The 27,850-nt window shown below is 43.2% G+C and overlaps 1 non-coding gene and 1 pseudogene across 1 annotated transcript; both read right to left on the bottom strand.

Annotated features, from left to right (window-relative positions):
* LOC148012967 (uncharacterized) overlaps positions 1-27,850 on the bottom strand; it is a 115,190-nt pseudogene that overhangs the window by 60,349 nt on the left and 26,991 nt on the right.
* LOC148012968 (small nucleolar RNA SNORD36) lies at positions 17,189-17,256 on the bottom strand. The gene has a single exon (XR_015688996.1). It is a non-coding gene; the product is annotated as a small nucleolar RNA SNORD36 (small nucleolar RNA).

Below are 27,850 nucleotides of genomic sequence, written 5' to 3'. Positions count from 1 at the left end.
AACAACATCTCTGCTCACTGTAAACTTACGAGTAGAAGGGTTATAGCATCTATACCCTTTTTGCTGCAGAGAGTAACCAATAAAGATGCACTTCTCAGCTTTTAGATCCAACTTGGATCTCAACTCATCTAGCACATGTACATAGGCAATGCAACCAAAAATTTTCAAATGAGAAATATCTGGTTTCCTACCAGTATACCTCTCCTCTGGAGTCATTCCATGTATTGCTGCAGTGGGAGTCCTGTTCATTATGTAGACTGCTGTAGCAACTGCTTCAGCCCAATAAAAATCTGGCAAGTCTTTTTCATTGAGCATGGCACGAGATACCTCTCCAATATGCCTGTTTTTCCTTTCTGCAATTTCATTTTGTTGTGGGGTATGACTGCATGAATATTGCTGCTTTATGCCATGCTCCTGCAGGAACCTTGCAAACTCATTTGAGACGTACTCTCCCCCTCCATCTGACCTTAGGCATTTTATCTGCAGGTCTGTTTGTTTTTCAACCATAGCTTTAAGAGTTTTGAAATGCCCAAAAACTTCACTTTTCTTTTTCATAAAATACACCCAAACTTTTCTGCTATAGTCATCAATAAAAGTGACAAAATAATGACAACCTCCAAGAGATGCAGCTTTAGTAGTCCACACATCAGAGTGGATTAATTCCAATGGCTTCTCACTCTCTTGAACATGTCTAGGAAATGGTTTCCTTGCCTATTTTCCAAACTGACAGGCTTCACATACCTTATGCATTTCTGCAACCTTAAATTTAGGCAATCCTACAACAATGTTTTGGGCCTGCATTGATTTAAGTCGCTGTACATTAACATGACCAATGCGTTTATGCCAGATATCAATATCTGCAACTACACCGGTCCCATGTGCAAACATTGCTGCACTCAATTCAGGCATGTCTGCATCCAATGTAAACATTCTGCCCTTCTTCTTTCCTTTTGCTATCAAGCGACCTTTATTTTTCATATCCTCAACAAAGCATCCATGAGGATTAAATCTGACATGCAAGCCCTGCTCAACCATTTGACCAACAGAAACCAGATTCTTGGTGATATTTGGGACATGAAATACATCGGATAGGTATTTCTTTTTCCCATCCTGCATAGACAAAGGAATTTTTCCAATCTGCACAATAGGATGTGCAGTATCATCACCAGTCTCCACAAATCCTGGTTTTTCCATTTTCCTTGCATCCTCCATCCATTCTGCATGACCTGTCATGTGGTTTGATGCACCTAAGTCAACATACCATACATCATTGCTTTCTTCTGCACTTGTCACAGAATTGTTCATGTGCTGCACCATAAACAAATGCTCATTTCTGTCATCACCCTGTCTACTAGAAGATGCATAATTTCCTTGTTGCAGTTTTCCATTCATGATGTCATTCTGCTTTTTATAGCAGTCCTTAGCCATATGACCCATTTTACCACAGTAGTAGCATTCAATATTACTGTTTGCATTTTGGCCTCTTTGCCATCCACCACGACCTCTTTGGCTCCCCCTGCCTCTAGAGTTACCACGTCCTTCTCCATAGGACTAGTTTTCTTGAGTTTGCTGCATATTCTGATTTCTACCACGGCCTCCAAATCGGCCTCCTCTACCTCTGCCTCTATCTCTTCCAGAATTTGAGTAGAAGACAGCTTCTTTTGAAGTTCCTCCTGAAGAAGATGCACCACCATTTCTCTGCTCCTCAGAAATTAGAAGAGCAATCAACTCCTCAAAATCAGGAAATCTTTCACGAACTGAAATGGATGTCCGAAACTATGCATAATCCTTTCCTAGACCATTCAATGTCACAGAAACTAAATCATCATCTTCCACTGGCGACCCAATGGAAGCAAGTGCATCTGCAATCTTCTTCATCTTCATGTGGTAGTCATTGATGCTCATATTTTCTCTTTGCACATTATGCAACTCTTGCTTGAGCTGCATTTTCCTGGCTTGCGTATTTGTGCTATACATTTTTGACAAAGTATCCCATGCCTCCTTTGGCGTACTTGCATCTTGAATATGCACAATCATAGAGTCTGAAATACTGAGAGACAGCCAGTACATAACTTTCCTAGCTCTCTCATGCCATGCTTTAAATGCCTGCATTTTCTGTTGATTGGGAACATCAGGAAGAACTGGTTCTTCTTCATTTCCTGCAACAAATTCCCAATATCCTTTTCCCATAAGGAAATTCGTCATTCTAAACTTCCATGCTTGGAAGTTGTTCTTGTCAAGCTTTTCAGTGACAATCTGTGAGAGAGAATCAGACGCCATTACAGAACACTGCAAAAAGTTCTGTTACTACAAAGAACACAGCTTCAGCCTCACAAGGGCTAATCTGCAAAACTAACGAAAGTGGTATTTGACCACACAGTCACTCCCTAGTGACGATTTTGCATCAACAGGCAACAAGGATGATTCTGTAACTCCCAATGTCTCTGCACACAAGCATACGATGCAATTTCTACAGTAACTTTTCACCGACCTATAGAACAGTGGTCACACAGCATAAAACTGAGCCTTTTCCTGAGTGCGTGCAGAAAACTTCCGCCTCCAAAACAGGACCCGAAATGGCCTCAAATCAAAAAAACAAGGTTGCCGAGGGCTAAAGTCTCCCGTAGCATATACTGCCCTCTTGCTTCACTGCGAAGGGCGTCTCAACCTGAGACAATGCACTCTTGCAATTTTCGGCTGTGCTACCTGCAGAGATCTGCTCCCAAAACAGAAAATGAAAGCAACACTGCTCCTCTTACCAGAACACCGCGAGCTTGGCTTGCTTTCTTGAGCTCCTTACCACGAACAAGGCTCTGATACCATGTCAAGATTGTGGGAGAGAAGGAAGGAGTCTCACTTGTAGCTTTCTTGCTTGCACAATGGGGGAATACACACAAGGGTGGAGGCTGAAAACAGTTTTCCTCTTCTTAGTTGTGTAAGCCAAAAGAACTCTAGTACAAGGAAATAGAACAACCCTATATATGGGTCTCAAACCAAACTCAACTAACTAAGGTAGCATACTAACTGAGCCACGAACTAGAGTAGATAAGGATAGCTATCATGTAGCTATTATTCATGGGCGGTGTACCAACCGCATCTGCAATTGACAAGTCGGTGACATAAATACACAACGGTCACCCCGGCATATCACGAGTGGAGCTCGATATCTCAACAAGAAGATCATCCACGGCATTCTTTAAAGACCAAAATCTTTTCAATATGCTAGACATGACACCATTGCTGCCGTTTCAGGAGCTTTTCTGCATTGGAGTGGACAAACCAACATGCTTCATGCCGCCAACCATCTGCCTGCTGATGGCTACCATGATTGAACCAAATCAAGCAAAAGGAGTACTCAGTAATAGATCTGCCATTGGCATAGATCTTGGAACCTCATCTTCCAAATATGCATGCCCAACGCCTCAAGATCTACGGATCGCTTATTGATTCCACAAGCCTGAGGAATTTCAATGCAAGGTTGAAGATCTTCAATGCAGCACTGAAGACCTTCAACTCAAAGACAAAGATCTTCAAATCAAAGACACAGATTTTCAATGTGAAGACAAACCATATCACTGTCAAGGCACAGTTCGGGGGGGCTTCTCTAGGATAAATCCCTCCAATACCATCCTCCTAAGGGATTGCTTATTGCTTCAAGCGTTTCTGATGCTCAAGGGACGACCGGATACATAATTTCCACCAGCCAATTGGAACCCCAATCCGCCGTCGCAAAATGAATGCCACAACTGGGTGAAAGATGCCAAGCATCTTCATGAAGCCTAAAGCACGCCGGAATCTCTCCTGGTCATCGTCATTAAACTCCATCACCTCTCATTCACACACCCACCTTGGAAGCAGTGTCATCCACCTACCAGTTCCGCCTAGCAGCAGACCTAACTAGCCACTACTTCCCACCGCAGTGCTATGGGACTGGCACTTGGCTAGGAGGGGGGTAATGTTACCATGTTTCCCACAGCACAGAGAAGCGGAAAATGAAAAAAAGAAAATAGCAAAAAAGGCGCAGGATAAAAGTAGAAAAAGGAGCCTTGATTGGTAACCAGACCCTGAAAATTTTAAATGCTCGGGCACGACCCTCAGAAAGTCTCAGTGTTGCCCCGAGACAACAAAAGAGTAAAAGGTGCACCATTAAATATGGAAGCGCTTTCGAATCCTTGTAAAAGAGTGTCAGGCTCGCTCCTGTGCAAATTATACGCATTAGTTGGGAATAGGATAAAATTAGAGTGGTGGGAAATGGGAAAAAGGGCCTAGGCTACGGCCGGCCATGTAAAAAAGGAAAAAAGGGGATGACCTCCCAAAAGGGATTGAGGTTGAAAAGTGAATGAGAAGCTCATTCTTTTGGTGTGTGGCAAAAAGAGTCTTCTTCTTCCTCTCTTCTTCTCCCCTTCTTGCTTGTGTGTGCTCTTGAGAGAGGGAGTGTGAGAGTGTGAGGGAGTGAGTGTGTGGGAGTGAGGGATCAAGAGGGTGAAGCTATTCACCATCTCCCCTTCTCTTCTTCTCTTCTCTTCTTTTCTCTTCTCTTGCGCGCACGGCTATGGAGGATGGAGCTTGGAGATGGAGGAGGATTGAGGATGCTTGAGCTAGCATCAAGAATTGTGGAGCTACCGGAGTGCAAGAGAGAGGAGGGTACTCGATCAAGCATCAAGGTACACTTGTAGGATTGACGGCGCGTGGGCTAGGTGAGAGATAGCCATTAGAGCTCGCTTGGAACGCTTGAAACAATAAGTGGTCCATGGGTCTTGGCGGTTGAGTGAAGGCTCCCACATGCCTATTGAGAACACTAGGTTCAATGTCACACTAGCCAATGGGATTAAAGTTAAGCCATTCGGAGCCTTGAAGAATTGACTATTTAAGATCGCAGGAGTCCAATTTTCAATGGATTTCATCATCATGAAGGGGGTTAGACTATGACATCCTGCTAGGCTGACCCTAGATGCAAAATGCACGAATCATAAAAGACTGGGGAAACAGTCTAATCTTCTTAGGCAATCAAATGAAAGAAGTAAGGGTATAGAAGAATACCTAGAAGACCACACTAGTCGACCTAGATACCATCTCCACCAATCTAAAGGGTGATGATCAAGTTAGGAAATCTTATGGGCCACTAATGAAGTATATCCCTTGCCCTAAGGATGAGTGGGATTTGATAAATGTACTAGCCACAATCGATTTGCTATTCTCAGACAATGAGGAGGAATATGAGCATGCTGCTAAAGGCAGTTGATATGCCCATGAAAAATCCCTCATTACCTTTATGCATGATGGCTAAGAGCTCTTGTAACCGGCCCAACCCTATCATGTTCCATGTCTTGAATAACAGGCGAGAGCTCCACGAGATCTTAGAGTACTTAACAAACAAGCTAGGTGGAAACCTAGAAGTTAAATCTTAAACCCCTCACGGATCTCATAAACAAACCCAAGTGGAAATATACCAAGGTACATGATCTGAGCTTGATGCACAATTGGGCCTTAGTCATGGATGAGAAGAAAGTGGAGTGTAGAAACCTAGGAGATGAGGAGCAGTTGGGCAAGGATAGCTCGGATGATGAGTATGAGGACTATTGTTCCTTTAGTGAAGAGAGCAAAGAAGAGATTGACATGATGGACTATGACATTGATGGACATGAGATTGAGCAAATACGAGTAGGTTCTAAGCAACGGAAAGAGAGTACCTTTAGATTTGAGAGAGGAATCATGCAAACGGAGTGTGATTGCACATGGTTGGAGCGCATGGGAGCGGTTGACTACAAATGAGTAGGGCTCACCCAACCAAGTGCAGCATCGCTACTTATGACGAAATCACCTTTGGAGCTATAACCACTAGGAGAGACTCCCTCTTCCACCAAGACAGAGAGTTTAACTATGAGTCTGAGGTAAGCTCAGATAGCGATGCTAAAATACCTTGACACCTAAGACCAAACACACCAAGGGGGACCTATCAGTCCCCCTAAGGCACAAATAGTTGGAGGAGGAAAGAAAGAGAATATCTAGGGAGTTGAACACTGAGGAGTAGAAAAAACTACAAGATCTACCAAAGAAATTCATGAAATTTAAGAAAGGTGATAGAGTAGTGATCTTTCTAGGTGCCAAGAGGCAAAGACAAGCAAATGAGCCCATGGAAGGGCCTACCAAGGTCAAGGAGGTCAACATGGCTAGAGAAGAGAAGAATCCCCAACCTATCTTCATAGCTATGACATGACCAAGTAGAAATAAGTAGATCTCACTCACTACTATGAGAGTACATAGACATATTCGCTTGGTCCCTCAACAAGCTGAAAGGAGTAGATCCGAGTGTAGTGACTCATAACATTCCCATGACACCAAATGCAACGCCAATCAAGTAGCAACCATACTCTATGAATCTCAAGCATGCTCGTGCAGTCAAGGAGAAGATAAACAAGCTATTAAGAGTGGGATTCATCTATGAAATTGAGCACATTGACTGGGTTTCACCCATTCTAATCATCCTACAGAAGAACAAAAAAATCAAGGCATGTATTAATTAGAAGAAATTCAATGTTGCTACTATGAGAGACAACTATCCACTACCGTACACTAAGCATAAACTATCTAGTGAAAAGAACCTGTTTAGAGCCGACTTGATGCCATACCAGGCGGATGATATAGTCCAAGTACTAGAGCACAAACTACCTGAAAGACCTATCGAGAAGGCCTGGCTTAGACAACTTATCCTCAAGATACAACCCTATCAGTTGATAGTCAGTCAACTCTATAGGTTAGGACAAGATGGCTCACTACAATGATGTGTGTGCAAATATGAGATGCATGATGTACTTGTGGAGGCACACAATGGAATCACGGAAGGATGACAACATGCAAGGTGCTGAAGTATAAACTATGGTGGCCCATCTTTTCTATGATGCAACACAATTTGTGAAGCATTGTGATGAGTATCAATGAACCAAGGTCCCTATTTGCAACAAGAACAAGATGGAGCTCACCCCAATCATCGCAAGACAACCATTTCAAAAATGGGAGATTGACTTCATTGGGCCGATTAGTCCTGTAGCAAAATCCTCGCAGGTCAAGTACATCATAATCACCACCAAACTACCTCACAAAGTGGACAAAAGCATGATCCATTAGTTAAAATGATGCTCGGACCATGGCCAAGTTCCTTTTGGATCAAGTAATCTCACAATTCGGTTGCCCCATTGAACTAGTCAGTGAATCAAAGCATGCACTTCATCAACGAAGTGATTTCCCACCTCATGTCTACTTTCCTGATCATTTATAGGAAATATTCACCCTACTACCCTCAAGCTAACGGCCAAGCTAAATCCACAAATAAGATCTCAGTGAATGTCTTGATCAAGGTAGTCTCTGCTTCTCACAGTGATTGGGAGAACAAGCTAATGGCAACTTTATGGGCCTATCGAAGAGCCTATAAAACAGCTGTGGGGTAGACACTCTTTAAGTTGACCTATGAAACTGAAGCCATTCTACCAATAGAATTATTTGTCCCTAGCCTGAGAGTGGCCATCCAAGAGAGACGGGATGGAAAGGAGGAATGGATTGAATGCCTAGTTGAGTTAGAATGCCTATCAGAGACTCCACTTCTAGCCATGCCAACAAGCAGCGAGACTTTGACTAGGAGGGCAACTTAGTGTTGTTATACTCATTGAAAGGCCATAAACAAAAGATAAATTTTAGGGGACTTGGGCCAATCAGAGTCCACACAACCATTCAAAGCCGACAATGTAGAGCTTGAGACCATAGACAATGAAGAGGGCATAGGCTTCTTCAATGGTAGCCACATAAAGAAGTACCACCCTCCCATGCATCCATCACATGAGCCTCTAATACTAGATTCCCTTGTGAACGTACCAATTGCCACAATCACGGAGATTGAGGACAAATATAAGGAAGTAGTAGCACCTCCTTACCTATGCATAATGGTCACTGCCCAACAAACGCATACCTTTGATGCCTTGATCAATGAGGGAGCCGATTTTAATATATTAACTCACAGTCATTGGAGTCGAATTGGTCAGTCGCAACTACAACCCATGAATGCTAAACTCATCCCATTTGGGGGTTAATCATACCTGCTTTTGGGAAAGTGCAAAGTCCTAGTCTCTATCGAGTTTGAGAGCATACCCATGGCCTTTTATGTGTTGCCAAACACAAAGGATGCCAGTAAGGAATCCTTGTTTTAGGACGTGCATTTAAGAAGCAAACACATTGCAATGTCTCTTACGAGTCACAATGCATTCACCTTGCCATCGATAATATATGCATAGTGATAGCTTTTAAAAAGGGCAACGTAGCCACACCAAAGCCCACAAAGCCACCGAGAGAGAAACCTACAACCAAGTCTAAGGAGGGGAGTCATGACTTGTCATAACCCACCAAGCCTCAATGCTAGCACGTGACCAAGAGTGCACCCAAAGCCAATGAGCCCAAATTTAAATGTGTATCTAAACACCAAGGACCCCACCTCAAAATAAGCAGACATGATCTCGCAATGCTAAAGGCTCATACTCAAGACTTAGGAGGCCAAAAAGGCACTATATGCATTGACAAACCGTCAAGCTGCGATGGGTTCCCAAAATCCTATTGTAAAAACAAGGCTATTATGAGGGCAATACCTGGATATGGTGCCAAAATCCAAGATTGCCAAGGGCACTACTCAAGCGCAACCCTCAAACTTGTCTAAATAGGACTGCACAACAGTTAAGGAGCTGAAGCCACAAAAGACTCAAGTTGTAAAGCAACCCATAGAGCCCAAACCCACTAAGCCTACAAAGCCTCGACAAGTCTCTCAACCGAACATGTAGCTTGTTGCTCCAAACTGCCTCAACCTATCATTGGTAGCATTTCAAGAGCCTCACAAGCATCTAGCAATACAAGAACAAAATCGCAAACCATGCCTATCGCATAAGAATCTAAACCAACCCCTCCAAATCCACAGAAGCTGCAGACATTAGCTACTAATCTATATAGACCAAAGTCAAACCCCAACGTCCTGTAGGCCTTAAACCCTGTTATGGGTGATGATTTATCCTTACCTTGGCCTCGGACTTACTTGAGAATATGGGGGATAACTTGGTCCTTTGCATTTGATGCTTAGATGCTATGTTTGCCATGCTTGCTAAAAGTTATGACCAATTAGACTTAGGTCTTTTAGATGAGCCTTTAGCAACTGAAGTGTATACACTACCCTACTCGTGCAAGGAATCTAAATTCATATTCATTAATGCTCCCATGATAGTTGAAGCATTAATTGACAACGAAATATCTCACAAGCAAGCGCACAAACGACAACTCATCATATGACACATGCACCGACCCAAAAAATTAAAGCTTTAAAATCCCTAATCAATACTGAGTCTACATTCTTGTGTAAATGGTAAGCTCTCTAACTCTAATGGGAACAAGAAGGCTACTGCATCATGACCAATTCCAAGCAAAGACATGCAATCAAAACCTCAGAGTATGATCCGGCTTACGCGGCTCCTACCTAATTCAGAGTCTTAGCTATCACTCACAGTTGGACTGATCACAAACTTGCCCATCCCTACCTAGACCATGTTCTAACTAAGGAGGAACTACATATTGCTACCCAGATTGCCTGTGGTGACTTTCTAATGGACGTCTTGACATACATAACACTTATTGGCATTTGACCTTTTCACATGGACTACCACACCTACTTGGAATACGACCCACAATTCTACACTTGGCTTATGCAAAAGTAAAGCATCATGAATGCGCACTGATTCCCCTTAATCCTTCACCCTCTAATCCTACAAAGGATTCTTCTCATTTCCAAGGAGGGAGGGGGTAAAGTGGAAAAGCATACTTTAAGAACATTTTTATGGATTTTTATTGGATTGTGCAGATTGCTTGAAGAAAAATTCTCTTTCTTTACTTAAGCATTTTATGTTTCTATAAGCACACAATCATTCTCTACTCATCTTCCTGCAAGGAGTTATCTTGAGAAAACTAATGGTGAGTTGTGGTATTATGATAGGGACCCATAATGGCAGGTCAGGAGAAAAGAAACAAACTTCCATTCTCAGAAGAGAAACAAGAAAAGTATGGCTGTCAATAGAGACAAGGGCCTTCAACCAGTTCAGGCTCAAGTATGTCCTAAACTTGGAAGATGTAGCCATGGAAGAATAGGTCGTGAAACAGATTAGGGAACGATGCAATCTACAGAAGTATGTGGAGAAAGTTGGGACCACAAAAAGTGTGTGGAATTTCCTTGAACCTTTAACAGGAACCGCAACATTGTAACTGTGAGGCAAGAAGAGGAAACCCACCAGAGCTGAGCCTCGAGTTGGTGGAGAGAGCATTGGACCTGGCCTAGACCTAGCCAACAAAGTCGAGAGATGGTCCAAAAGGAATGTGCATAACATACTAGGAATGGACAAGATTTTGGTCCATACCAATAATAGCATCAGCGTCGCCTAACATCCTAGATATGGAAGTCTAGCTGCACACAAAGATGGTGCATGCCTTGTTCTCTAGTCATAGGTACAACATGCTAATGAGCCAGATCAATGTACCAATGCTGGAAAGCATTGCAACCAAATCCCTATACAAAGTGAACCTAAATAGCTTTGTGCAAAAAAATAATCAAAACCTTAGCAAAAGCACTAGTCACAGGAGGTGGAAGACTAGCAGGTGGAGAGTCCCCAGCTTCCAAGGCAAGAAAGAAGTCATCCTCCAATGCCTCAACCATAGGATTTGGTGGGGTATTGACAACCACCATCTAGGAGGTATTAAGAGAGGTGCAAGGTGAAGAACAAGTTGGAGAGACACCCGACATGTCACCTTTCCATGAGCAAGAATAATCTAGCAAGAGAACTGTGAGTGAGGAAGGAAATCAAGAGACACACTCTAGCCAAGGAGGGCCTAAGAAGAAGAAGAAGAAGAAGACTCCCCAAAAGAAGGCTGAAAAAGAGAGAATGAAGAAAGAAAAAGCCAACTTGCTCAAGGTGCAAAAGGAGTCCATGAAGGCCAAAGAGGAGAGAAAAAGAAAGGCAAATGATGAGGCCAAAGAGCTTAGAAGGAAAGAAGATGAGGACATGGCTAGGGCCATCTACATGTCGGTAAAGTAGTGCTCCAGGAAGGAGGAGTTGGCTACCATGAGCCCTTTTAGAGAAGAAGGCCCAGGAACTAGTGCCCAAATGCCAGACATCATACCACCCCTAGTGAAAAAAGGCAAGGGCAAGGGCTTGATTCACCCAATCTCACTCGCTCTCGTGCTAACTATCCAGCTACCACAACTACCTAGAGCAATACACCCAAGGTAGATGCCAACAATCTCATGGATTGGGTGTAGTTCTTGGTGGACATGGCACAAGAGATAACCCCGGATGTGAGTGCAAGAAACCTAGTGAGACTGGACTTAAGAGACCGACAGTTGCTGGCTGTGCAGATGCGGAGTTGAGACAAAACCCCAAAACGCAAAGGATAGAGGCCTCTACCACTTCCATCCGCACAGTTGTGTCGCTTCCATAGGCTACAATTGTTGAGAAATGTGCAATCACACCCACCATAGCCTCTTTGTAAGGAACAAATGGGGCAAAGAAACACATTGCAAATAAACCCTTAGTGTTGAGATGGCAAACTCAACACGTGTGGACGTTGATGATGGACCGCTTGGCTAGATGAGTCCACAAATCTACATTTAGCACATTGGTTGTCATTATGATACTCACATGGCCACTGACTTATTAGTTATTATATTTAGTTTGTTACACCCACCTACAGCTGGCAAAGATATAGTGCCAATCGATTAGTGTAGTCTATTATGCACTGTTTGACTTAGTAGGCCACTGTCCTTTATGTTGTATCTTATCTATACTTTGTGTACATTGTATAGTGTGTGGAAAAAGAAGATGAAATCAGCAAGAAAATTTTTTGGCCTCCATCTCTCTTCTTGTGTTCTTGAGTGAGCTTTCTCTTGTGCATACAGTGTGTGTTTGGCGTAGCAGCTCAAGAAAGTCTCCCCACAATGTGATTCTTGACATGGTATCAGAGCCATGCCACTGAGAGAGGCTGATTTTGAAGGCTGAAGTAAAGAATAATAAGCAAGGTTCGAGCAAGCAAGCAACGGGTAAAAATCTCTCCCATTCTTCCACTCTCTCTCTTAGATAGTGCCTGTGGAGGCACCCAAAGCAGGATAGAGTGAAAATCTCAAATTGCTGTGAGATTTAGTGTGTGAGTAGAGCACTGTATATTCTACAAATTATCCCTTCAGGGCTTTTTCGCAGTTTTTTTGGGCATCTGAGGCCATTTTAGGCCCCATTTTAGAGCCGCAAGGCTGCGGACGGCGGACAACAATTTCAGGGTACAGTGTGATTATAGGTTTCTTGGTGTATTGCTGTGCACTTGCTATGAATGATTGCAGAAGACTAGCTTGCTTTGTTGTATCCTTTTTTGTGATAATGACAGAGAATAGTGGGAATTCCATTATTGAGAAGCTTGACAAGAACAACTACCCTTCATGGAAGTTCCATGTGACGAACTTCCTCATTGGAAAGGGCCTTTATGAGTTTGTTTCAGGTGAAGAAAAGAAGCCAGAGCTAGGTATCCCTCCAACTGTAGATGAGTTAAAGGCATGGAAAGAGTGGAATGCAAAAGACAAAAAGGTGATATACTGGCTATCTACAATCATTGATAATACTGTGCTGGGACATATGAGGAATGCAAAAACTTCACATGCAACTTGGACAAATTTTTAGAACATGTTTTCAATAAATACAAAGGCATGAAAGATTCAACTTAAGCAAGAGTTGAATACATTGAAGAAAGGGAAAATGTCGGTCAATGAGTATGTGTTGAAGGCGAGAAGCATTGCATATGCTTTAGCAGCGATTGATGCAATGCTTGATGATTATGATCTGGTTTCATCCACTTTAAGTGGACTCAATAATGAGAAGGCATGGAAATCATTTGTTACTTTAGTATACGTACGAAAGCCATTTCTAGATTTTGATGAGTTGGTCTCTCTCATGATTACCGAAGAGATCAATATGCAGGGTGACTCGTCTGAAAGAAATGGTGAACAGGTTCAAGCATTTTACTCAAGTTCAGGAAGGGGACGTGGTAGATTCTCTTCAAGAGGCCATGGTATGGGACGTGCTGGCGATAACCAGCAAAACAAGTTCAAACAGCAATTTGGTGAAATGCAAGTTTTAGTAGGCTGAGTAAACTTTAGAGGTAGGGGGAGATCTAGAGAAAGAGGTGGATGGCAAAACAGAGGTTTTGGAAATTCTACTATTGTTTGTCATTATTGTGGCAAAACAAGTCATATTGTAGCCCATTGTTATGCTAAGAATGATGATATTCACAGTGGTAAACTGATGGGATCTAAAATCGGCCGGCACTGGCTATGGCACTAGCCGAACCTCATGCACAAAACAGACAACCCCACCACATGACCTCATGGGCCAGGAGCGTTTGTAATACACCGATATACACTAAATAGACTTAATTATTCGTTTGTAGCTGATATGTAGTCCAACTTCTCCTCAAAGGGAGATCCCATAACTTGTAGGCATAGTGCCTCGTCACACAAACATCAGGAAGCTCCCCTCAGCTAATTGCCACGGCTCCACTGTGACTCTCCTACACCTCGGGGATTGGCCCCAAGATGCATCACTCCAACATATAAGACATAACGCACAAAATCCACTCTTTTCTTATTTTGTATGATCCAGGAATATATAAATCCTCACCAAATAGTCTCAAGGAAAGCGTACAACTGACCTACAGCAAAGGCTCCTTTTCACTCAATGTATAAGTCATGTCCTAGGAAGACAATTGCTATGCAATCCAGGACTAATACCATGCCATGCATCATGCATAGTGCATATGATCCTAGTGCACAAATAATATTTATCAAATTACCATTTTGTGATGTGGAAAAAATAGCCCTTTCATGATTTTCACTAAATGTATGCTTCGATGTATGGAGACTAGCACCGATCTCTCGTGCTACTAGCCCCTTAAACTGAATTATCGCAATTCTAAATGGAATGCACAATCAAATATTTCAAAGATTCAAACCCTCTCAACCCTTTTAATCTCTTAACCTCACCCTTTCCCTCTAACGTTTAGGTTATGCTGCGAAGGTGTAGGGTATTATTTTGTATGTATTTTTCGCATAAAACGGAAAAAAGGTGAACTATGATACATAAAAAAATCCAAACTAAAGCCAAACTTCATGCCTTAGCTTTGTTATACAGCCACAACCACGAATCATGATTTTCTAGATTTTTATAACGTGAAAATCTAATTTTTTTTCTATTTTAGCTATTTTCTCTATTTATTTGTGTATAAAAATAGATTATTTTCTAATTTATGATTAGTGACTGATTATGACAACTGAAAGATGTTTTGTCTCAGAATTTTATCCCATACGCATCTCTTTTCCCCAACCTGAAACCAATAAAACCTTTATTTTTACACTAAAAATGTGTTTTTTGGGCTATAATTTAATTATTGCAACTATTTATTATTATGGATCTGTAATTTTTTTATGCATAGCCCTCAATCACACAATGAAAACAAGATCCAAACAAATTTTTATTCCATATGAAGTCCATTTCAGCCACCATCAAACATCAATAAGAAGCAATTTTCCTTTGTAAAAATGAGGCATACCGCTTATTTGCGTGTTGTGGGTTTTGTAATTACTTTTTCCAGGTTGCCAATAGACCAACCAGCATAAAATCTTCAATGTTGAACATCTCCTCTCAGCCTCTTCTTGATCTTGGAGCAATCCGGTTCATACCGGGCAAGCATCCTTCAACCAGTCTTCATTCTTCTTCATGTGTATGAATTGCCCCTTAAGGGGAGAGAGAGGGAGGAGAGAGAAATATTGGTTTTTGATCAGGCCATCCACGTAGCCATTTGACGTGCAAAGATTGGTGATAGGGAGCGAAGAAACACACAAGGTCATGGATATGATTAGTTGGGGGGTTGTTCTTCAGCCCCCATAGCCCCTCCATCACCAAAATTCATCGCCTATTCAACGTCGCCTATTCAACATCGCCTTCATCCTCCATGCACTCGGAAAAAAGCCTCCCCCCCCACGAAATCAAAAATTAAGGGGGTTGTCCCCAAGGGTCACACCCTTTTGATTCTCAAGAAGGTTGGCCAATTTTTGGCACTCCTCCCGCGTCCGACGTCCGAATCAGCTTTCAAAAATTTGTGGGCATCCGTCTCGAAGTCCCCCATTGTCGGGCATCTCCCAGAGTCTCATCTCATATGCTAAGAAATTATGAAATTTTCCCAACCGATGCTCAGTGGATCTTTAAAGCACTTTTGGGCTCCTGTCGCTTAAAATCGTACTAATTGCAGCTGTCGCCTTCGATGAAGTTTTTTTTTTCCCTGAAATTCAGATTTTTTGGCTATTTTTAAGCACTTCTCGACGTCAAAAATCATATGTTATAAATTGCAACAAGGAAAATATGCATCGTTTTCACGAGAGATGAAGACAAAAATGAGTGTCTTTTTGTTATGCAACATATGATGAATGCAATTACAGGAAAGAGGACACATGATGATGTATGGTATGTGGATTCAGGTGAATCTAATCATATGACCAATCATGTTGAATGGTTTGGAGAGATGCAGGACTTACAAAATCCAGGTTATGTGTAGACAAGTGATGATTCATGCCACCCAATTTCACACATTGGAAAGGTCCCTTGTCCTTGTATGATGGTCAGACAAAGAGTTTGACAGATGTATTACATGTGCCATCAATCACAAAGAATCTGGTGTCCGATGGCCAAATGGTAGAGCAAGGGTTGTAGGTTCAATGGAAAATATGCATTGCCATGCAAGTGAATGTATAAGTTGAAGAGTACCCCTATCTATGGTAAGCCAATGTATAAGACCAGATTGGTTGCTAAGAGCTTTAAGAGAAATGAGTTATTTTTAATAAGATACTCAAGCTTGTGGTCAAGATGACTATCATATGCTTGGTATTGGCCTTGTGGAGCCCCGAGAGGAACACCAAAGAAAAGGGGTATTGGCCTTGTGGAGCCCCGAGAGGAACACCAAAGAAAAGGGAATTCTCTTGCAAGAAAATCTATCTTGTAACATCAACAAGCTTGTTTATCATGTTTCATATGATCACAATGAAGAAAAGAACACCAGGCACAACAAATCTTCATACAGCATCATGTAGATCTCCCACGGTTTTTAATAGAATCAACCATATTCTTCAACATCTTCACAAAATCCATCAATAGAACAAAGAAAGAAAAAGAATACACCATCTTTGAATGGAAATACATCACATAGTATTCATCTTCAATGTCTTCATAGTCTTCTCTCTCAATCTCTCATATACAATCACTCTGTTTGAGTAGAATTGGCTATCTCTAACTCTCTCTCTCTCTCTCCATCAATAATACATCATATCCTCACTACAATCTCCCAAAAATCATTCTCAATAATCACTCTTAGGTCGTGGATACCCCTCCCAAGAGGTATGTCTGATATGAAGAGTCACCAGAGCCACTACAGTGTCTTTTCATAGCTCACTACTGTCACTTCACTCTAGTCTTCACTTGAGTCTTTGGCAGCTACTTCTTCCACTTCTTTCAGCTCTTTTGCACTTGTATTCACCTCTTTCCAAGGCTAGAAAACTTTCCCAAAGTCACACATACATTCCACAGAACACTTACAGAAGCATACAGAACAGTCTACAGAACAGTACCAGAACAGCTACAGTACAGAACAGAACAGAAGACCTACAGAAGGTTACAAAAGGTTATCAAAACCACATAACTCATTCTCAAACCATTCCAAACTCTCACAAACTATTCAATAAGCTTTCACAATATCTCATTCTTCATCAATCAATACTCCATCCCTCTTTACAGAAGACAATCAGAATAAAACAGACCAAAACAGAGCAAAACAGAAGGTATACAGAACCATTCAAAACCTATCAGAACATCACAGAACCATCAATAAACATCATGATCTTCCAAAACACAATCATTATCATCCAAAACACTCTCAAACCACTTCTAAATCAATCAATCATCTCATAAAATCAACCATTCAGCTCTCAAAAACAACAAAAATCAGCGAAAAAACAAGTCATTTCAACACTCAACATATCTCCACACTTAATAAGGAAGCGTCCTCGCGACCCAGGAAAAAGGGAATATAAGTTCAGGGAAAAGCTCAACTTTAATCTTCAATATCTTTTCAAAAAGAATTCATCCACCACGACCCCAACTTATAACCTGTTTCTGATATAAAAATACAAAGAAAGGAAAACTCTTTATACATCAATACCTCTTATCAAACTAAAAAAAAAATCACAACAAATTTGTAAAGGATATAAGAGTTTGCTTCTTCTTCATCAGCATCAGCTTCAACTCTCCAACCACGACCCCATCACCACAATTCTCCAAAACGTAGCTCGTACACGAAATCCCATAGGAAACCACCACATTCGTTTGACATAAATGAACTCACAACACAAACACTAATACACAACACAACCATCTGAATGACTCCTTCAAAAAGAGAGTTTTGCATTAAAAAGCTTCCATTATACATTGGAAAGGTATCAATGAAGATGATCCCTCTTAAAAGATTGATGTTGTCGGAATCGATCCATAGATAAGGATTCATCTACAAAGTTTTTAGGAGGATTTTGAAAAAATTGGAGACAACACATCCTTTCCAACAGGACCAAGTATCTGCTAGACAAACAGAGGGCATGAAAATACAATATCTCCAGCTGCTGGGAATCAATGCTAACATTGACATTCATGCACAACTTTGGAATAGGCTTGGAATCAGTATGAGAGTGCCTATGCATATACGCCAGGTACCAAGCAAAGTGAGCAGTTAATCTCACTGAGGGATCTGCAGACTGTGAATACTGCTGAGCAAAATGAACATAATTCTGATAAGCTTGACTGGAAGCTGTCCATTCTCCTGGAATTACTAGCCAATTAATCTGCGGTCCTGTAAGGCAATCATCCGAACTCCATCCCCTTCTTCTGGAAGTCTGATTATCAAACCCGTCACAGTCACTAACCAACTGAGGTGGTTGAGATATGGAAGTGTTAGGAGAGGGTAGTGGAATAAGGGAAAGTGGATGAAGGGAAGGATAGGAAAAATCATAAAAGGAAGAAAAGGTTAAAGAAGGAGTGGCAGAAATTTGTAAGGAATCACTAAGGAACGGTGTTAACTGATAAATAGGAAACGTGGAGGGTACATTAATGGAGGGAGAAGGACAGGGTGGAGAAGGGGAAAATACCCTATCCTCAATAAAGGAACAGTAAGTGAAAATAGGAATTTGAGGGAAAGATGAAGGTTGGAAAAGAAGGGGTAAAATTACGGTGGAATTAGATTGACAAAGGGAAAAATATATAGCATAGCGGTGAGCCATTTGTTGATAATAGAGGAGGGTAGGAACAGAAGGTCCTAAGAGAGATCGTCTATGATAGGCATCAAAGAAGGTAGCATCAAACGGATTATGTTTTGAAAGATAGGTTAAGAGATCCATCCTCAGTTGGTTAGTACTCTGGGCAAAGGTAGGAGCTGTGTTTTGTCTTTGATTGAGAACCACCGAATCAATCATGGGATGCCACGAATTATCATGACAATCAGCTACTTTGGAGGAATAACTCTGGAACATGTCAGATATGCGCAACTCCAAATGATTGACATATAAAACAGCCTGTAAGACCACATCCCCCACATACCATGCCATATCTACCTCATCTGGAATTAACAAATCTCCTCGGAGATACATGTATGACATCAACATGGTGTCTGGTATGACAGAATCTTCAAAGACCATTCTGACTACCTCTATCAACAACTCAGCAGACCAAGCCCCACTCCAGCCATCCTCTGGAAAAGGTAAATCCATCGTGGAAAGCTTCATATAGAAGACCAACTTCTGTAAGTGGTAGTGGACAAAGAAAGAATGGTCTGGTAAGACATATTCCTGAAACTGCTCAAAAGTAGACCATAATAAGTCCATTCTGGACTGCAATCTTTCCACTTTATCTTGGAATAGAGGGCACAAAGTAGCATGTCTCTGAAGAGCAGCCAAGTCCTGCTGTGAAAGAGAAGGAATTAATGGAACAGGAGGGCTTGGAGGAATAGAGCGGGACTTTGTAAGCTGATCTTGCAACTGCTGGATTTGGGAAGCTTGGTTGGCCACTGTGTCATTAGCCATCTGTAAAGCTGAAAGCTTGTCATCTAAGATAGCGTGGAATTCTTTCGCTTCTCTAGACATCCTCTCCTTCTCTGCTGAAATGCTAGTAACCTGGGATTGAGCCTCGAGTAACTGGGTCTTCAATGAAGAGATCTCATCGCTTTGGGTGGCAACCAGTTGGGTTTGTTGTTCCATTTGCTTAAATAAATCTACTAGGGTATCCTTAGCAGAAGCTAACTCAGATGTTGCCTTATGCAACTGGTCTTTGGACTGCATGAGCTCTTCATAGAAAGATGCGTACAGTTGTTGAATACAGGCTGTCACTGACAACTCAATGGAACTTTGAATATCCTTGCAGAGGAAAGGAATGGCATCTCCTGAGACGAGACTGTTCAGGGAAGGAACTGAGATCTCCAAGTATCCTTCTCGATGTGCTCGGAACAGGTTATTACAAGTGAGATACCCAGGGAGTTCACTGCCAGAGGTAGCAGGGATAGGCACTGAGGGAAGTACAGCAGGGGCTTTATCCGCTACCCGCTTCAAGCGTTTGCGCTGTATGACCAGGGGAGGCGGAGAATCATCATCCTCTATGTCAATGGGTTCTGACTCCTCTGAAGGTGAAGGAGGAGGTACTGGATCTGATGGAGGAGGTGGAGGCACACTCTTCTGTAAACCTGAATAGGTCAAGAAGGCAGACAAATATGATCCGTATGTAACATTGGTAACATTACCCCTGGTGACTTTAACAAAATGCTGATCCATTTTAGTAAGGAGGTAAGTGCTCCAATCAATAGCAACTCCTTTCAGCACCATCCTGGAAGCTGTAAAAAGCTCTTTGGACAAATAGTGGGATGGCGTTTTGGCAGACATAAACCTGTCCTGAAGGAACTGACACATCGTCTTCCATACGGGATCAGTAATCATAGAAAAGGAAACTCCTGAAGAGTTTATCACCTTCTTAACATCAAGGATTTCCCTTGTCTGCTTCTGCAACAGCTTGAGAATCTCTTCATTAGAGAAGAGCTGACGAGTGGTTACAAAAGGTTCTCCTTTGAAGGGTAAAGATAGAGCCTTCCCTAGGCCTCGAGATGTCAACGTCATAGACATGCCCTGGACTACGCCTGTCTTCTTGCTGTAAGAGGCCAGGAACTCATCACATAACGACGGATCCTCTGGAAGCAATGGAAAAGGAGTGGCCACAAAAGCAGCAAGTCCCGCCTTCGTGAGAGGCTCAAAAGTAAGTAGGGAAGAGTAATCCCTACTAACTAGTGGGACGTACTGGATAGGGGGAGGAGCATGAGAAGGCGCCATTCAGATGGTTACACACACACCACAAACACAGACAATCAAGGAGAATGCCTGCAAAGCAACAGACAAAAACCAAGGATAAGAGAATAACCAAATAAGACGTGACACGACCAACTAACCCCAAGCAAACCACATCCTAGAAAAAATTTGACATGACCTTGAGACAAATGCGACCGAAAGCTTCATGCGATGCATCAGACAAACACCCAGAACCCCGTATCAGGCAACAAAAGAAAAAACTGCATACCATACCCGTAACCGTAACTAAGACAGGAAACCAAAATAATACCACATCCGACACATATCAAAACTACATCTGTGATAAACCAAGACTAGACCAAGAAAAATAACTCTAATGACTGCGCATACCCATCCCACGAAACGGTTCATTAAAAAGGAAAATTAAGTGCAGTGAGGGGGAATTAATTTAATGAAGGGTTGATTTTAATAAATTATTAAGAATGGGTGAATTTTTATTAGGTGATAAACCTTAGCAAGAAAACGGTGGTTCCTTATTATAAATTAAATTACCCATTATTAGGTGAAGCGGTGCTTTTATTCGAATCCCGGACTTCGATACCCGACTGGGTCTCTAAATGCAAATTCATTGATTACAAATTAAGGTGATGTGGAGCGCTTTTTTGCCAGCGCGTGCTCATGTGACGGTTGGTTCTTTTTAATAAAAAATTAAAGTGCCTCTTTAGCGCACGTAGCGCGTGCTAAGTGAACGGCGAGTTAATTTTAATTAAAAAGTATGTGTGTATAGCGCGAATGCGCGTGGAAACTGTGGGTGAATTAAAGGGTTCATTTTAACAATTAATTTGTGATTAAGGGGAAAATGAAAATAAATAAAATACACAAAATAAATACCTAGAAGGGGTGTATATGTAATGCAGAAATGCGCACGGAAGAGTCTCCCAAAAGAAGTGAATCCAGTAAAGGAAAAGTAAAGATCACTGAGGAAACAACAACGACAACACCTTAGCGGATGGGTGGATTTGATGTTTGTTGGTTGTTGATTTTTATTATTTTTATTTTTATTATTTTTTAGTATATTTATATTTTATTTTTGGTTTTGGTGTTAAGTTGTGATTATTTATGGTTGAATAAAGGGAAAATGAGCAAGGGAGGTGAGGGGAATTTTTGAGAATTTTTTAGAATTTTTTAGAATTTTTGACTATTTTTAAATGAATTTTCTACATTGATTGGCAATTTGGGGGTTAAATGAGGAAATATATAATTTTCAGAAATTGTAGGGTAGGTAATGGCCAGCGGAAAAATTTCCAAAAATGGGCAAAAAGCAAAAGGAATTTTTTAAAAAAATTTGAAATTTTTTTTATGGAAAAATTAATTTAGAAATTAATTAAATCACATAAATCATGTTAATCAAATAAGTCAGGTAGGAATAAGTCAGTTAAGTCTGGTTAGTGTGGGTAAGTCATGTTAGTCTACCTAAATCAAGTCAAGTTAAGTTAGCCAGCTAGGTTAGTCACGGTAGGTTAGTCAACTAGGTTAGGGTAGCTAACTAGGGTTAGGTGGTTAGTGGGTGGGGTTAGGTTAGGTAACCTAACTAAGGTTAAGTTAGGGTTAGGGGGTGGGGTTAGGTTAGTTAACCTAACTAAGGTTAAGTTAGGGTAAGGGGGTGGGGTTAGGTTAGGTAACCTAACTAAGGTTAAGTTAGGGTAGTGGGGTCCTAGTTAATCCTAGTTAGGTTTAGGTTAAACTTGTTAGTCCCTAGTTAGGTTAGTGATCAACTAACCAAGGTTAGTGACTAACCTTAGTATGGTTAGGGGAAGAGGTGGTTAGAGAAGGTGGTGGTGGCGAGAGGAGGTGGTGGTGGCGGCGGACGACGGCGGCGATCTGTAGAGGACGGGCCAGGGCGTCGGATGCGGCACGGTGGGGCGGCGTCAGCTGGCGAAGGGGGTGGCTCGGCCGGGGCTGCGGACGAGGACGAGGGCAACGTGGGAGGCGGAGGGCGGATGACGACCTGGGGGCGGCGACTTGTCAGCGGCGCGGCGGCGGCAACGGCTATGTCGACAAGCGGCAGCGGCTCGGAACCAGCGGCGCGGGCCGCGACGGCGTCTGACGGCGGCGAGGAGGTTTGGAGGCGGCGCCTGCGGGTGGAGGGCGGCGACCTGCGTGGCAGCGGCGAGGCGGCGCCTGCTGGACCAAGGCGGCCGGGGGAGGACAGCGGCTTGCTGGAGGGAGAGGAAGGAGGGGAAGGAGGGGGGGAGGAAGGAGGAGAGAGGGAGGAAGGGGGAAGAAGGAGGAGCGGGTTGGAGAGGGAGGAGGAGGAAAGGAGGAAGAAAGGGATGGAGGGACTGGAGGAGGGAGATGGAGGAGGAGGGAGAGGAACAGAACGCAGGGAGAAGAGGGAGAGGGAGGGGGTTGTAGGGAAGGGGTCGGGCGGTTGGGGGGGAGGGGTGGGCAGTTGGGTGGAAGGGGTGGGCAGGTGGGGGTAATAGGGGAGGGGGCCCATGGGGGGGCCATGGGTTGGTAGGGGTCAAGAGGGTAAGGGGTGGGTAGGGACAAGGGAAATAGGGGGGTAAGGGACAAGGGCGCGTACCCCCGCGCGGGGCGAGGTAAAAAAATTTGCCGTGACGAGAGTGAAATGGCACCGGGATGACGATATAGGTCATGCGAACACGACCGGGGCGCGTGGGGATGCGTAAAATCGAAAAAAGGTGCGTTCACGTGTAAAACGGGCGCGCGAATACACGTAAAAATAAAGAAAAATTAATAACACCAAATCCGGACGTCAAAACGAAATAGCGTAAAAACAAAAAGTGGGCAGGACGACAGGGAAAAAACAAGAAAAATATATGACGGTGGTTCCGGGGGGGGGGGGGGGGGGTAAAGGATGGTCACGTGCAAAAAACCCAAAAAAACGAACCAAAAAACGCAATTAAAAATTAATATCGAAAAATCCGTGCATCGAAATGAGGTTCAAAAAAAAGGAAAACTGTGCAGAAAGATGTGCCCGACAATCCTATCACATCAAAACATAATTCCGACTGAGATAAGACGCGTTCACATGGGAAAAAACCTAAAAAACAAACCCGAAAATGGAATCGAAAATGAATATCGGACGAACCGTTCACCAGAATGACATACTGTAAGAAGGAAAAATGTCCGCAGGAAGGGGGGACAAAGGGTTATCATGTTAAACCGCAGGTCTGGTGGAAGGAGGAGGGGTTCACATATGAAAAACTCCAAAAATACTCCCGAAAACACATTTAAAATTTAATAATAAAAAATCCATAAGTCGAAAAAGTGTGAAGGACAAAGGAAAAAGGTGGGGGAAGGCACAGGGGACACGGCTGTCAAATCAAATTGGAATTCCGATGCAAACAGGGCAGGTTCACATGGAAAAATGTCAAAAATACGCATAAAAAAGTCGTAAAAACCCAGAAAATTAATAATGGACAAACCGTGTATCGGAATGATGCGGAATAAAAAGGAAACATGTCAGGGGAAAAGTGGTTGGCAGGGCTATGACATCAGATCACGGTTCCGAAGCAAGAAAAGCGCGTTCACATGGAAAACCGTCTAAATTACGCAAAATGCTTCAAAAACTAATAACTCAAAAACCGTGCACCGGAACAGGGGTAGGTAAAAAGGAAAAATGATCAGTTCAAAGGGAGGAACAGGGCTATAAAGTTAGACTGGGACTTTGGTGAACCTAGGGTGCATTCACATGGCAAGACCTCAAAAGCAGGGAATGAAGGAAAACTGCAAGGGAAGAGCCCAAAGGGTGGGTGAAACATAAACGGGTGGGTGGAAAGGGAGCTACGTAGGGTAAAAGCAAGTCAAGGCATTCATGCATGAGCAGGATAAGGCAGATGCAGAAAGGTATGCACGGTAGACACGCAGGGACGCGTCCCCACACTTAAGACCTTAACGGATAGGGTTAACCGAGCAACAGGGACCTAGGGCCACGCCATAGACCATCCACTAACGTCCCCACACTTAAAACATGAACGTCATGAAGAACCCAAAGTGTAGGGTTAGAAAAACTTGGCCCATTTTGTCAAAAAGCAAGGTTGAGTGTCGATGGCACGTCCAGTGTTGTTGTCGACGTCTGGAGGTACCAAGGCATCTTCTCGGCACACGTTCGTCATGGCAGGGACCACGCGGCAGTACCCAGGGAGGTAGCTGGTCGAAGGAATCGCAGGAAATTCGTCGATGATGAGGGATATTGCACTCAACTCACAGTCACTCAATTGGAATGAAAGAACAGTCACTCGCTCCATGACTAATATCTCTTGAGGAATAAGGATTAAGACCCATATCTCATACCCGGTTGAGGAATCAACAAGGGGGAATGGTGCACAAGGAGTATGCCAGGGTGCACAGTTGATGGTGCAGTAGTGCGTCCAACTCGTCTGGCATAGGTGCAAGGAGGAAGGCAAGGGAGCCTTACAGTGTAGTGTACAAAACAGGGTGATATGTCTTGTGATGACGGTAAAGACCCATCCCGTGGGTGCATAGGGAAACGGGAACATACCTGACTCCAAGTGTCGTAACGTCCCTCAATCTCACCTCTCGGTAATTGATTGAAGAAACTCCAGTCAAACTCAACCCACCCTCTGTCTCACTCTCTGTTGATAAATACAAGAGGGCAGCCATTTCCTGAAACCCATTGATATAATCCTCACAGTCACTTGTGCAAAGGTTGTATGCCTTGTGCGCATTTGATGGTGCAACTGTGCATCCCGCCCTGTGCCGGCATACGGTGCGAGAAGGAAGGCCAGGGAGCCTTATGGTGCAGTGCACAGAAACAAATTGTGCTTTGTGCTTTGAGAGGCCCATCCCGTGCGTGCAACACTTCATTCACACTACTCATCTCTCATTTGATTTGAAGGGAAAAGACTGGTCTCTCGCCCCACCCTCTGTCTCACTCGTTGTTGATAGATACAGAGGGCAACCGTACTCACTTCCCCATCCGGTTAGGATGAAAGCTCATGTCACTCTATTGTTTGTCGATGAAGATCGTGTCATCAGTTGTTGAAGAGGCGTACCCAGGGAGGTAGCCATCAAATCGAATATTGTATTGGATAGGAACATGTTGTCTGCTAGAGGACAGGTAGTCACTTTGCAGAGAGACCCAGGACACAGCGTACCAAGGGAGGTAGCTTCGGAATTGGATCCTAGGGATATCAATTAATGAATCCACTTTCTGGACTGCTGGGTGTTACCACCTTTTCCACAGTCAGCTTCTTGCCCAAGGGTGTTTACCACCTTTTCGTGGAACGAGGCCTGCTATGACAGGGAATTGCTTCCTTTTCTCTCATAACAGATTTGTGTTTTTTCTTTTTCTTTTTCTTTTTCTTGTTTTCCCCTATTCCCGAGGGTGTTTCCACCTTTTCTCGAAGAATAGGTTTGCATGACAGGGACCTAAGTCCTTTTCTCCCATGACCGATATGTATTGTTTTGTTTTTTCTTTTTCTTTTTCTTTTTTCTGCAAAGTGAGCAAGGGAATGGTAGAAAAACCATGTGTCAAGACCAACCTCTGTATTGTCGCTGGTGGAAAATAGAGGATAAGAGATCAAGGCTGGAAGGGGGGTTTGAGGGGACAGAGGGTTGCGTCCACTTCATCAGGAGTGATTGAAGAACGGCTATCAGAAGTAGCATCATAAGAAGTACAGTGCCGCGCCAACGAGGGAAAGGATCAAGTGTCCGTAATTATCAAGATCCCCAAGGAGGGAAGTACTTCTTCAGGCAATATCCATTGATCAGAAAGGGATCATCAGAGGCATCAATGGTCTGCACTTGGACAGAGCCATTAGGGTTGACTGCAAGTACCTTATAGGGGCCCATCCACCGCTGTTGGAGCTTGCCAGGAAACTTACCAAATCGTGAATCATAGGCTAGGACCAAATCACCTTCTTTGAACTCCTTATGCTTGATGAAACTGTCATGGTAAGCCTTACGTCGAGCTTGCGTGGCTTCCATGCACTGTAGAGCCATCCTGCGAATTTCGTCCAAACATTCCAAATGCAGGAGACGGCGTTGCAGTGAATCATCATCCCCCAAACACTCTTTGATAGCCACTCTCAAAGAGGGTAATTATAGTTCAACAGGAAAAACAGCTTCTGTTCCATACACCAACTGGAAAGGTGTCTGTCCCATTGCTGCTTTATGGGAGGTTCTGTACGCCCAGAGGGCCTCTGTAAGTCGATCATCCCAATCACGACGATGTGCGGCAATTGTTCTTGTTAGAATCGAGCAAAGGATGCGATTGGTGACTTCGACTTGGCCGTTGGCTCTGGGGTAATAAGGAGTGGACTTGCGATGGCGGATCTTATACAACTCTGTCAACTCTTCCATGACTTTGTTGAGGAAATGAGTGCCTCTATCACTTACCAGCTCTAAGGGACTACCAAAATGGGTGATGATATTCTCGTACATGAATAGGGCCACGCTGTTACCATCGTCCCGCTTTAGGGCTTTAGCTTCACACCACTTTGTAACATAATCCGTACATACGAGGATGTATCGGTTCTGTTTCCTTCTAGTGGGAGGGTCGATTGGACCTACGAAGTCAATGCCCCACTTCTCAAACGGCTTCAAAGGAAGGATAGGTTGCAGTGGCATGGCACTTGTCTTCGTGGGTTTCCCCATTCTTTGACAAGCATCACATCTTTTACAGTAATCATAGGCATCCTTATGAATGGTAGGCCACCAATATCCTGCTAGCAGAGCCTTCCTGGCTGTAGCTTCTCCTGCAAAGTGACCTCCACATGGCTCGTCATGGCAAGCCTTCAGAACAATCCCAATCTCTTCTCCTGCAACACATCTTCTGAGCACTTCATCTTTGCCTTTCTTGTACAGTGCGCCACCTAGCAGGGTGTAGGGGGCTGATTCTAATATGAGCTTCTTCCTTTCCCGACTAGAGATACTAGGAGGGTACTGTTGGGTTGCCAGCAGATTAGCAATGTCTGCATACCAGGGAGTTACAGTTTCTACCAAGAATAGGGAAGCATCAGGGAGGTCTGGATCATCCTGCTCCTCGTCTGCAGTTTGTGGGATACGCGACAGATGATCAGCCAGAACATGGGAACGACCAGGCTTAGTAATCACCTCAAAGTCGAACTCCTGGAATAAAAGGAGCCATCTCATCATTCGTCCTTTCACATCTGCTTTGTTCATTAAGAAAGACAGGGCCTCATGATCCACATAAAATTTAAAGTGGGTAGATAGGAGGTAATGGCGAAACTTCTCTAGGGCAAACACCATTGCCAAGCACTCCAGCTCTGTCACTGTATAGTTCCGTTCCCTATCAGTGACTTTTCGGCTTGCATAATAGATCGGTTGATCCAACTTCGAGGAGCCCTT

The sequence above is a fragment of the Lygodium microphyllum genome, chromosome 26 (assembly GCF_053477565.2).
Source record: "Lygodium microphyllum isolate KBCC chromosome 26, Lygodium_microphyllum_v1.1.10, whole genome shotgun sequence".
In the NCBI taxonomy this organism is placed as follows: Eukaryota; Viridiplantae; Streptophyta; class Polypodiopsida; order Schizaeales; family Lygodiaceae; genus Lygodium; species Lygodium microphyllum.
The sequence above is the reverse complement of the archived record's forward strand: the minus strand, read 5'-3'. Positions and strand labels throughout refer to the sequence as shown.